Source organism: Triticum urartu, chromosome 5A (genome assembly GCF_056163025.1).
Source record: "Triticum urartu cultivar PI428250 chromosome 5A, HENAU_Tu73, whole genome shotgun sequence".
NCBI lineage: Eukaryota > Viridiplantae > Streptophyta > Magnoliopsida > Poales > Poaceae > Triticum > Triticum urartu.
The window spans coordinates 684,693,232-684,706,281 of record NC_141877.1 but is presented as its reverse complement, the minus strand read 5'-3'; the positions used below and the strand labels follow the sequence as shown (position 1 = coordinate 684,706,281).

At 40.9% G+C, this 13,050-nt stretch overlaps 1 pseudogene; it reads left to right on the top strand.

Annotated features, from left to right (window-relative positions):
- The first annotated feature begins 8,021 nt into the window (after positions 1-8,021).
- LOC147974172 (protein FAR1-RELATED SEQUENCE 5-like) lies at positions 8,022-9,511 on the top strand (annotated as a pseudogene).
- Positions 9,512-13,050: the final 3,539 nt, after the last annotated feature.

Here is a 13,050-nt window from a genome sequence, read left to right as displayed (position 1 = left end):
GCAAAACAGTTGCACACGCAGAATACTCAGGTTAAACTTGACGAGCCTAGCATATACAGATATGGCCTCGGAACACTAAGACCGAAAGGTCGAGCGTGAATCATATACTAGATATGATCAACATAATGATGTTCACCATTGAAAACTATTCCATCTCACGTGATGATCAGACATGGTTTATTTGATTTGGATCACGTGATCACTTAGATGATTAGAGGGATGTCTATCTAAGTGGGAGTTCTTAGGTAATATGATTAATTGAACTTTAATTTATCATGAACTTAGTCCTGATAGTATTTTGCAAATTGTGTTGTAGATCAATAGCTCGCGTTGTTGCTTCCCTATGTTTATTTTTTGATATATTCCTAGAGAAAAACTATGTTGAAAGATATTAGTAGCAATGATACGGATTAGATCCGTGATCTGAGGTTTATCCACATTGTTGCACAGAAGAATTATGTCCTTGATGCACCGCTAAGTGACAGACATATTGCAGGAGCAGATGCAGACATTATGAACGTTTGGCTAAGCTCAATTTGATGACTACTTGATAGTTTAGTGCACCATGCTTTACGACTTAGAATCGGGACTTCAAAGACGTTTTTGAACGTCATGGACCATATGAGATGTTCCAGGAGTTGAAGTTAATATTTCAAGCAAATACCCAAGTTGAGAGATATGAAGTCTTCAACAAGTTCTATAGCTAAAAGATGGAGGAGAATTGCTCAACTAGTGAGCATGTGCTCAGATTGTCTGGGTACTACAATCGCTTGAATCAAGTGGGAGTTAATCTTCCAGATAAGATAGTGATTGACAGAGTTCTCTAGTCACCATCACCAAGTTAGTAGAACTTCATGATGAACTATAGTATGCAAAGGATGACGGAAATGATTCCCAAGCTCTTCATGATGCTGAAATCAACGAACGTAGAAATCAAGAAAAGCATCAAGTGTTGATGGTTGACAAGATCACTAATTTCAAGAAAAGGGCAAAGGGAAGAAGGGGAACTTCAAGAAGAATAGCAAGCAAGTTGCTGCTCCAATGAAGAAGCCCAAAGCTAGACCCAAGCCTGGAACTGAGTGCTTCTACTGCGAAGGGAATGGTCACTGGAAGCGGAACTACCACAAACATTTGGCGGATAAGAAGGATGGCAAAGTAAACAAAGGTATATTTGATATACAAATTATTGATGTGTACTTTACTAGTGTTCATAGTAACCCCTCGGTATTTGATACTAGTTCAGTTGCTAAGAGTAGTAACTTGAAACGGGAGTTGCAGAATGAACATAGACTAGTTAAGGGTGAAGTGATGATGTGTGTTGGAAGTGGTTCCAAGATTGATATGATCATCATCGCACATCCCTATACTTTCGGGATTAGTGTTGAACCTAAATAAGTGTTATTTGGTGTTTGCGTTCAGCATGAATATGATTTGATCATGTTTATTGCAACACGGTTATTCATTTAAGTTAGAGAATAATTGTTGTTCTGTTTACATGAATAAAATCTTCTATGGTCATACACCCAATAAAAATGGTTTGTTGGATCTCGGTCGTAGTGATATACATATTCATAATATTGAAGCCAAAAGATGCAAAGTCAATAATGATAGTGCAACTTATTTGTGGTGCTGCCGTTTAGGTCATATTGGTGTAAGGTGCATGAAGAAACTCCATGCTGATGGGATTTTGGAATCACTTGATTATGAATCACTTGGTACTTGCGAACCATGCCTCATGGGCAAGATGACTAAAATGCCGTTCTCCGGAACTATGGAGCGAGCAACAGATTTGTTGGAAATCATACATACTGATGTATGTGGTCCAATGAACATTGAGGCTCGCGGTGGGTATCGTTATTTTCTCACCTTCACACATGATTTGAGAAGATATGGGTATATCTACTTAATGAAGCACAAGTCTGAAACATTTGAAAAGTTCAAAGAGTTTCAGAGTGAAGTGGAGAATCATCGTAACAAGAAAATAAAGTTTCTACAATCTGATCGTAGAGGAAAATATTTGAGTTATGAGTTTGGCCTTCATTAAAAACAATGTGGAATAGTTTCACAGCTCACGCCACATGGAACACCACAGCGTAATGGTGTATCCGAACGTCGTAACCACACTTTATTGGATATGGTGCGATCTATGATCGATCTTACTGATTTACCACTATTGTTTTGGGGTTATGCATTAGAGACAACTGCATTCACTTTAAATAGGGCACCATCAATATCTGTTGAGACGACGCCTTATGAACTGTGGTTTGGCAAGAAACCAAAGTTGTCGTTTCTTAAAGTTTGGGGCTGCGATGCTTATGTGAAAAAGTTTCAACCTGATAAGCTTGAACCGAAATCGGAGAAGTGTGTCTTCATAGAATACCCAAAGGTAACTGTTGGGTCACAGATCCGAAGGCAAGATATTCGTTGCTAAAATGGATCCTTTCTAGAGAAGGAGTTTCTCTCAAAAGAAGTGAGTGAGAGGAAAGTAGAGCTTGATTAGGTAAATGTACATACTCCCTTGTTGGAAAGTAGTTCATCACATAAATCAGTTTCATTGATTCCTACACCAATTAGTGAGGAAGCTAATGATGATGATCATGAAACTTCAGATTAAGTTACTACAGAACCTCGTAGGTCTTCCAAAGTATAGTCCGCACCAGAGTGGTACGGTAATACTATTCTGGAAGTCATGTTACTAGAACATGATGAACCTACGAACTATGAGGAAGCGATGATGAGCCTAGATTCCACGAAATGGCTTGAGGCCATGAAATCTGAGATGGGATCCATGTATGAGAACAAAGTAAGGACTTTGTTGGAATTGCCCGATGATCGACAAGCCATATTGTATAAATGGATCTTCAAGAGGAAAACAGACGCTGATAGTAGTGTTACTATCTACAGAGCTCGACTTGTCGCAAAAGTTTTTCGACAAGTTCAAGGTGTTGAATACGATGAAATACTCTCACTCGTATCGATGCTTAAGTCTGTCCGAATCATGTTAGCAATTGCCACATTTTATGAAATCTGGCAAATGGATGTCAAAACTGCATTCCTTAATGGATTTATTAAAGAAGAGTTGTATATGATGCAACCAAAAGGTTTTGTCAATCCTAAAGGTGCTAACAAAATGTGCAAGCTCCAGCGATCCATCTATGGACTGGTGCAAGAATCTCAGAGTTGGAATATACGCTTTGATGAGTTAATCAAAGCATATGGTTTTATACAGACTTTTGGAGAAGCCTGTATTTACAAGAAAGTGAGTGGGAGCTCTATAGCATTTTCTAAAACTATATGTAGATGACATATTGTTGATTGGAAATGGTATAGAATTTCTGGATAGCATAAAGGGATACTTGAATAAGAGTTTTTCAATGAAAGATCTCGGTGAAGCTGCTTACATATTGGGCATCAAGATGTATAAGATAGATCAAGACGCTTGATAAGATTTTTTCAATGAGTACATACCTTGATAAGATTTTGAAGTAATTCAAAATGGAACAGTCAAAGAAGGAGTTCTTGTCTGTGTTGCAAGGTGTGAAGTTGAGTAAGACTCAAAACCCGACCATGGCAGAAAATAGAAAGATAATGAAAAGTCATTCCTTATGCCTCAGTCATAGGTTCTATAAAGTATGCTATGCTGTGTACCAGACCTATTGTATACCTTAGTTTGACAAGGGAGTACAATTTTGATCTAAGAGTAGATCACTGGACGGCAGTCAAGAAAATCCTTAGTGAGGACTAAGGAAATATTTCTCGATTATGGAGGTGATAAAAGAGCCCGTCGTAAAGAGTTACAACGATGCAAGCTTTTACACCGATCCAGATGACTCTAAGTCTCAGTCTGGATACATATTGAAAGTGGGAGCAATTAGCTAGAGTAGCTTTGTGTAGAGTATTGTAGACATAGAATATTTGCAAAATACACACGACTCTGAATGTGACAGACCCGTTGACTAAACTTCTCTCGCGAGCAAAACATGATCATACCTTAGTACTCTTTGGGTGTTAATCACATAGCCATGTGAACTAGATTATTGACTCTAGTAAACCTTTTGGGTGTTGATCACATGAAGACATGAACTATGGGTGTTTTTTTGACAGAAAGATTGTAAGGGAACCCCCTACAGTATAATTGGTGCAACAAACCCAAATTGCAAGTATCGTGCCTTGAACCTGGGTGGGTGGGAAGGCATCAGCCCCTTCCCACCACTAGGCTATGCCTTAGTCTATGAACTATGGGTGTTAATCATATACAGATATGAATATTGGTGTTAAATCATATGATGATGTGATCTGGATTATTGACTCTAGTGCAAGTGGGAGACTGAAGGAAATATGCCCTAGAGGCAATAATAAAGTTATTATTTATTTCCTCATATCATGATAAATGTTTATTATTCATGCTCGAATTGTATTAACCGGAAACTTAGTACATGTGTGAATACATAGACAACAAAGTGTCACTAGTATGCCTCTACTTGACTAGCTCGTTGAATCAAAGATGGTTAAGTTTCCTAGCCAAAGACATGAGTTGTCATTTGATTAACGGGATCACATCATTAGAGAATGATGTGATTGACTTGACCCATTCCGTTAGCTTAGCACTTGATCGTTTAGTATGTTGCTATTGCTTTCTTCATGACTTATACATGTTCCTATGACTATGAGATTATGCAACTCCCGTTTACCGCAGGAACACTTTGTGTGCTACCAAATGTCACAACATAACTGGGTGATTATAAAGGTGCTCTACAGGTGTCTCCGAAGGTACTTGTTGAGTTGGCGTATTTCGAGATTAGGATTTGTCACTCCGATTGTCGAAGAGGTATCTCTGGGCCCACTCGGTAATGCACATCACTATAAGCCTTGCAAGCAATGTGACTAATGAGTTAGTTGCGGGATGATACATTACATAACGAGTAAAGAGACTTGCCGGTAACGAGATTGAACTAGGTATTTAGATACCGACGATCGAATCTTGGGCAAGTAACATACCGATGACAAAAGGAACAACGTATGTTGTTATGCGGTTTGACCGATAAAGATCTTCGTAGAATATGTGGGAGCCAATATGAGCATCCAGGTTCCGCTATTGGTTATTGGCCGGAGACGTGTCTCGGTCATGTCTACATAGTTCTCGAACCCGTAGGGTTCGCACGCTTAAAGTTCGGTGACGATCGGTATTATGAGTTTATGTGTTTTGATGTACCGAAGGTAGTTCGGAGTCCCAGATGAGATCGGGGACATGACGAGGAGTCTCGAAATGGTCGAGACGTAAAGATCGATATATTGGACGACTACATTCGGACTTCGAAAAGGTTCCGAGTGATTCGGATATTTTTCGGAGTATCGGAGAGTTACGGGAATTCGCCGGGGAGTATATGGGCCTTATTGGGCCATACGGGAATAGAGGAGAGAGGCCAAAAGGAAGGAGGCGCGCGCCCCCCCTCTGGACCAAATTGGACAAGGGGTGCAGCCCCCCTTTTCCTTCTCCCTCTCCCCCTCTTTCCTTCTCTCATACTCCGGAAAGGAAAGGGGAATCCTACTAGGACTTGGGAGTCGTAGTAGGACTCCCACACTTAGCGCTCCCTCCTCTAGGGCCGGCCTCTCCCTCCCTCCTTTATATACGGGGGCAGGGGGGCACCTCTAGACACAACAATTGACCTCTTTATCTCTTAGCCGTGTGCGGTGCCCCTCTCCACCATATTCCACCTCGGTAATATTGTAGCAGTGCTTAGGCGAAGCCCTGCGTCAGTAGCATCATCAACACTGTCATCATGCCGTCGTGCTGACGGAACTCTCCAGCAAAGCTCTGCTGGATCGGAGTTTGTGGGACGTCATCGAGCTGAACGTGTGCTGAACTCGAAGGTGCCATACATTCGGTACTTGATCGGTCGGATCGTGAAGACGTACGACTACATCAACCGCGTTGTGCTAACGCTTCCGCTTTCGGTCTACCAGGGTACGTGGACAACACTCTCCCCCCTCGTTGCTATGCATCTCCATGATCTTGCGTGTGCGTAGGAAATTTTTCTGAAATTACTACATTCCCCAACAATCCCAACCCCCCCCCTTTTGTTCTTCGGAATACAAAGTTTCCACCATGTTGCCCAATGTATCCTCTTCTCTTATGATTGTCATCATCACCCCACCAGTATCTTGATATGGCGTCTGGCATACCACCACTTTCTCTTCCACTTCCAAGTGCGAGATAAAGTACACCCAGGTTCTGATAAGCTCCTTTATTGCTATAATTCTTGTTGAACCTTTTCTAAAGTCAACAATTTCTACAATCAGGGAGAAGGCTTGCTATACCTTAAATTACAAAACCACGACAATTATTGTGCGGCTATCATTTATCTTTTTGTTGTATGGTATAACATACAAATGGTGTCAAAATTATATCCTGATAGGGTGTTCAACTATGTTGGTAGATGGATGCATGTTCTTACTGTTAAATTAAGGGCTCAATTATTGGTTGATATATCGGCGTTGTGTTGGTCATCATTGCGTTTATGTAGAAAATGATATGGTCTTGTACGAGAGGAATATATCTCCTCCATCGTAGGTTGTATTCTTATGAACTTATTAGCTATGCACCAGTCTATTGTTTTACCATGTGGTCGGTGTATGCGCAACTTAAGAAGGTGGGCACATATGTGTGTACATAGAGTGGACTGAGGTCTAGGCATCAGAAGAAGTGCTTCTCCATCCTAGTGTTTTTTTCTTCTTATCTCTTGCCCTGAACTGTTTTTTTAGTGATCTTCAGGTAATATTTGTGTGCATCCTCAAAAGTATATGTTGGCAATTAAACCCATATATCATTGTTAAAAAGCTTTTCATTTTTCAGAAGTCTTACCTTAGTTTTTATTAACAGCTGGGGAGTGGCCCAGCAAAATGGGTTGTCTGGACTTTTTCTGTTTGTGCTGGAGTGGGGCTTCATTGAAAGATTTGGTTCGGTAGAACCTCCCTCTCCGAGTCAATGCATCGTTCGGCCTAGGGCTCCTCCAGATCGAACATTCGGTACATCTCGGTGTCCTAATTTAAAGTTGCAACAAGAATGTAGTACACGCACCAACTCTTAGTATGTACTCTGAAGTAAGAGCTCCTTTACGGTGATTGAGGCAGTACTGGGAGTACTTTCGAGTACTTACCCCTCCGAGTTTTGTTAGTCGTCCAATCTGGCGGGGGATTAAAAATAGATTAACCTAATTATTTTAATTAGAGAAGGGCATAATGGTCCAGGGTAAAATATTCTGTTTTCAACCGATCACGTCCACGACGTCTAGATCCAGTTCTCGTTCTCGTCCTCTTCCTTCTGTCCGACGAGCCCGGCGAGAGGTACCAACAACGTTGCCGGCGCCGTCCTCGTCCTCCACCTCGTCCCCTTCACTATAAACGACGTGCCCGGCGGCAGGAAGAAGATTAAGGCGTGACATCTGCGGCGGCAGTGTCAGCGCTGACGGTGGCGGCGCTATTGGAACTCGCCCCCGCCGATCACATCGCTTTCGGGCTTGCATACTAAGGTATGAATCACCCGGATCTCAACTCCTCCCCGTTTGATTGGCCCGTTGGAAGTGACTCTTGGCAGGAACTCCAACTTCCTCGTAGATGGATCTATACTCTGCGGTTGGCCCCTCGGTTAGGCCGCCGGGAGATATCAATTCTTGTTATGAAAGTAGGCTTGTTTTTCTTGATGCAACAGGAGATATCAATGCCTGTGGGAGATATCGCCATAAACTTACTTTGTTTCGTAGCCTGCACTTCCTATTTAGATTTGTTTAGTCATCATAGATTTAGGTTTCCCTAGTGCATGCAATTCAATTTAGAATTTTTCATCATCCATGGTCACTTGACTAGTTTATGGGGGACCCAGTTTATGGACGTTTATGATCGCTTGCCATAAATGTACAAGGAGCAAAGTTTAAAATTCCACGCAAGATTTCATACTAGATTTTGCATGAATTTATGTTTGTCCTTTCAGATTTTTATTCGTCTGAATTGTGATGCAGGAAGACATGGCGGATGTAAGTCATGAGTCAATGATGGAGTACTATCATATTGCCAACAAGATGTTTAATAGTGATGATGAAGGTTATACATTCTATAACAAATATGGTCTTGAGAAAGGTTTTAGTGTCCGGAGAAGCTATGTCGAGTGGGATGGATCCAACTGCCATATAATTTTAAGGAAATTTGTGTGTAAGTGAAGGGGTTCGTGAAGATAAGCACATGAAGAGGAAGATGGAAGATAGAAAGAGCAGGCCACGGAGTATAACTCGTGTAGGGTGTAAAGCTAAATTGGTGATTGCATGACAAGAGGAAACAGGTCAGTGGTTTGTCAAGGATTTCATCGATGAACACAACCATCCTCTAGCCCCACGGGATCTGTCGTGTCTTTTGCGTTCACACAGAAGAATTAGCGATGAGTAGAAAGCGGACATTGCAGACATGGAAAAATCTGGGATCAGAAAACAGCATATTATGGATATTATGTGCATGCAATACGGTGGATATGATGAGGTTGGATGCATTATGAGGGACATTTACAATTTCTGCCATGCTAACAAGCAGGAAACAATTTCTTCTGGGGATGCTCAAACGGTGATCAATCACATGGAGGCGAGGCAAGAGAAAGATTCAGATTTTTTTCTTCAGGTACTTGGTTGATGCAGCTGGCCATCTAAAGGGACTGTTCTGGTGTGATAGTCAATCCCGAATTGACAACGATGCTTTTAGAGACGTTATTCTTTTTGATAGCACATACAGAACCAATAAGTACAATCTGCCATTTGTGCCATTTGTCGGGTTGAATCACCACCGCAGCACCGTTATTTTTGCATGTGGTATCATTTCACATGAAACAAGCCAGGCTTACGAGTGGATGTTACGGACCTTTTCTGATGCTATTGGACAGAAGCATCCTATATCTGTGATCACGGATGGGGACCTTGCAATGCAGAGAGCAATCAGGGTGGTGTGGCCTGACTCAAACCATAGGCTCTGTATATGGCACATTCAGCAGAACATTGTACGCCATCTACATGATGACGCAGTAAAGGAGGAATTCAGATCTTTCATATATGATACATCTTCCATTGAAGAGCATGAGAGAAAATGGTTACACTTCTTACAACAAAATAAAGTAACAAGTGAGGACTCCTGGCTGCATCAGATGCATAAGATGAGAAAACTGTGGTGTGCTCCATATCTTGAGGGCCGTTGTTTCCTAGGATTGAGCAGCAATCAGCGAAGTGAGACTTTAAACTCGGTGCTACATATGCATCTTGAGGCTAAGATGACGTTGTTTCAAATGCTAGAGCACTATGAGCGTTGCCTTGCGTCGCGACGCTTGAATGAGGCTCTCCAAGACCTCGAGGCCTTGCAGTCCGTTCCGTTCATAGAGGGAAATGCTTCAGTTCTTGAGAAACACGCAGTTAAAGTTTTCACTCCTGTTGTGTTTAAGTTGGTCTTATATATGGAGCATAGATGCTGTCAAAAAATGTGAGATCAGAGAGGTACTTGATGCAGTAGAGGTTACCACATACGTTTTGTCTAAGAAGGAAAGAATGGATAAAAAGATCAAAGTGCGCACGGAGTCGAAGGAAGGTCTGCTTCACAGTATCAGTTGTTCTTGCCACAAATTGGAATGCGCATGCACACCATGTTCCCACATATTTTACATATTGGGAATTTTACAAGAAGAAACACTGCCCAGGTGTTGTGTTCCCACTAGGTGGACAATGAGTGCAAAATGTGCATTCGCACCGACCATAAAGAGAGAGATGTATGCGCACGGTCGGACAGCAAGTACGTCGACGATCAACCTGATGTTGGCGTGTGCATTGTTGTCTATGTCTAGTATCTTGTGACCTTTTCTCTAAAATACTTCATTCTATCAGTTTGTGACTTCCTCATAATGTATGACTCAGCTATTTGGTTGTCCACTCCCTTGTAACATTATGAGTTTGGGATATATTTTTTGCATTTTATATGTGAGTTTTTGAAGTGCAACCTCAAGAATCATGGTTTCTTCATGGCTAGCGTGTAGCTTGTTTATGTTGCATGATAAAATTTGGAAATAGATGTAATGGAGGAATTATATTTCACTCTCGAAAACAAAATAAAAGCTGATAAATCCGAAAAATACATTAGTCATCCATGCTCTCCAATTGAAGAATATACAGGATGAATACATATGATGAATCATACTTATCCTACATATCCTCCACGTAGAGTGCAAGGAAGACCAACGCTTGTCATAATCAAAAAAATGAAGGTATTTAAGCAGGTGCAGGACTTGCTCGGGGGGCGAGGTGGGACTAAAAATGTTAAGTCCGGGCACGAGAAAAGGTGATTTTTTTCAACTCCTCCAAGGTTTTATATTTTTTTGAATTTATACTGCCCTCTAGACTAACTGATCAAAACATCGGCCTATACCTCTAGGGGGCATTGTAAAATATATTTTTTCCAAATTTTCTTTGATAGACATGTTTGGCACATGTGGGTCACCGTGTAAAAGAAAATTTTGGTGTTTTGGAGGTGGTGGAAAAAATCAGCTTTGTTTAAAAACTGGCTTAAGTTAGACCAAATGGTCCCTTCGTAATGCAGTGATTTTTTCGACCACGTCCAAATCACCTTAATTTCGGCACACATGGTCTCTTGCACAAACAAAGCTAGGTTTCCAAGGTTTTTTATTTTTTTTATTTTTTTTGAATTTATACTACCCACTAGACCGACTGATCAAAACATCGGTCTATACCTCTAGGGGGCATTGTAAAATATATTTTTTCCAAATTTTCTTTGATAGACATGTTTGGCACATGTGGGTCACCGTGTAAAAGATAATTTGGGTGTTTTGGAGGTGGTGGTGGAAAATATCACCTTTGTTCAAAAATTGGCTTAAGTTACACCAAATGGTCTCTCCGGAATGAAGTGATTTTTTTGACCACCTCCAAATCACCTCAATTTGGGGACACATGATCTCTTGCACAAACAAAGCTAGGATTCCAAGGTTTTATATATTTTTGATTTTTTTGAATTTATACTGCCCTCTAGACTGACTGGTCAAAACATCGGTCTATACCTCTAGGGGGCATTGTCAAATATATTTTTTCCAAATTTTCTTTGATAGCCATGCTTGGCACATGTGGTTCACCATGTAAAAGAAAATTTGGGTGTTTTGGAGGTGGTGGAAAAAATCACTTGCGTTCAAAAACTGGCTTAAGTTAGACCAAATGGTCCCTCCGTAATGCGGTGATTGTTTTGACCACCTCCAAATCACCTCAATTTTGGCACACATGATCTCTTGCACAAACAAAGCTATGTTTCCAAGGTTTTATATTTTTTTTGAATTTTTTCTAATTTATACTTCCCTCTAGACTGACTGATCAAAACATCGGTCTATACCTCTAGGGGGCATTTTAAAATATATTTTTTCCAAATTTTCTTTCATAGCCATGTTTGGCACATGTGGGTCACCGTGTAAAAGAAAATTTGGGTGTTTTGGAGGTGGTGGAAAAATCACCTTTGTTCAAAAACTGGCTTAAGTTAGACCAAATGGTCCCTCCGGAATGCGGCGATTATTTCGACCACCTCCAAATCACCTCAATTTTGGCACACATGATCTCTTGCACAAACAAATCTAGGATTCCAAGGTTTTTTTTTTGTTTTTTTGAATTTATACTGCCCTCTAGACTCACTTGTCAAAATATCGGTCTATACCTCAAGGGGGCATTGTAAAATATATGTTTTACAAATTTTCTTTCATAGACATGTTTGGCACAATGTAGGTCACCCTGTAAAATAAAATTTGGGTGATTTGGAGGTGGTGGAAAAAATCACATTTGCTCAAAAACTGGCTTAAGTTAATACCAAATGGTCCCTAGGGAATGCGGTGATTTCTTCGACCACCTCCAAATCACCTCAATTTTTGCACACATGATCTCTTGCACAAACAAAGCTAGGTTTCCCAGGTTTTATATATTTTTTGTTTTTTTGAATTTGTACTGCCCTCTAGACTGACTGGTGAAAACATCACTCTATACTGCCCTCTAGGTTTCCAAGTGTACTTTATAACAAAATAGTAGTAATTCATTTGGGATGATGTAACATGTGAGAGATGAAATATAGTACTAATTGATTTGGGTTCAAAAACATGTGACAGATTAAAAATGGTAGCAATTGATTTGGGATGAAAAACATGTGACAGATGAAAAAAACACCCTTACTAGCAGTACATTTCAACAAACATATATGCAAAACAAATGTGTATTACATGTAAGTGAGTGAGCATGTGTAAAATTTTGCTGGTGATATGAAGAAGATCAAAACTAATTTCAAAATGCAAAAAAATGCCCACCTACCAGAGGCAGGAGATTTCATGCACCACGGCCTGTATACGACTAGGAACCCAACAGTTTATGGGCCAGGATGCAGGCCCGTGGTGCAGATTACTGTTCGGCTGGTAGGCCCAACGGGGCAAAGAGCATGATGATTAGGCAAAGTACTGCCTGCATAGGAGAGGAGCTTCAGTGGGGAGGCACAGCCGGGTATATAAGCTGGTGCGTCTCCCTCTCGCTCGGCGAGGTGGGACTAAACTCCCACCACCGTTTGCTCTGACCTGGTGCGCCCATGCGATGGGCTAGATTAGATGGGCTTTCATAGGCCGGCCTATCCCGCGTGCTGGACCACGCGTGGGTCTAGATGTCTAGGCTGGCCCATGCTTTTCCTTTTGTTTATTTTTTCCTTTTCCTTTTGTTTACATAAAAATTACCTGACCACTCAAAAAATAACATAAAAATTACATGACGCCTCAAAAAAATAACATACAAAAAATTCAAAAGGTATTTTTATCAAACACAGCTTTTTAAATATTTATATTTTCTTTTCTTATAAATAAGTGACATTTTCAAAATTCTAATAAGTAGGATAATTGCCGGGGCTGCTGATCCACGGGCACCTATGGGACCGGGGTCCCTTTTGGTTCGGCGGGGGGCGGAGGTCGCGCAAAGAGTAGATCGAGGCGAAGCACACGGGCGATTTACC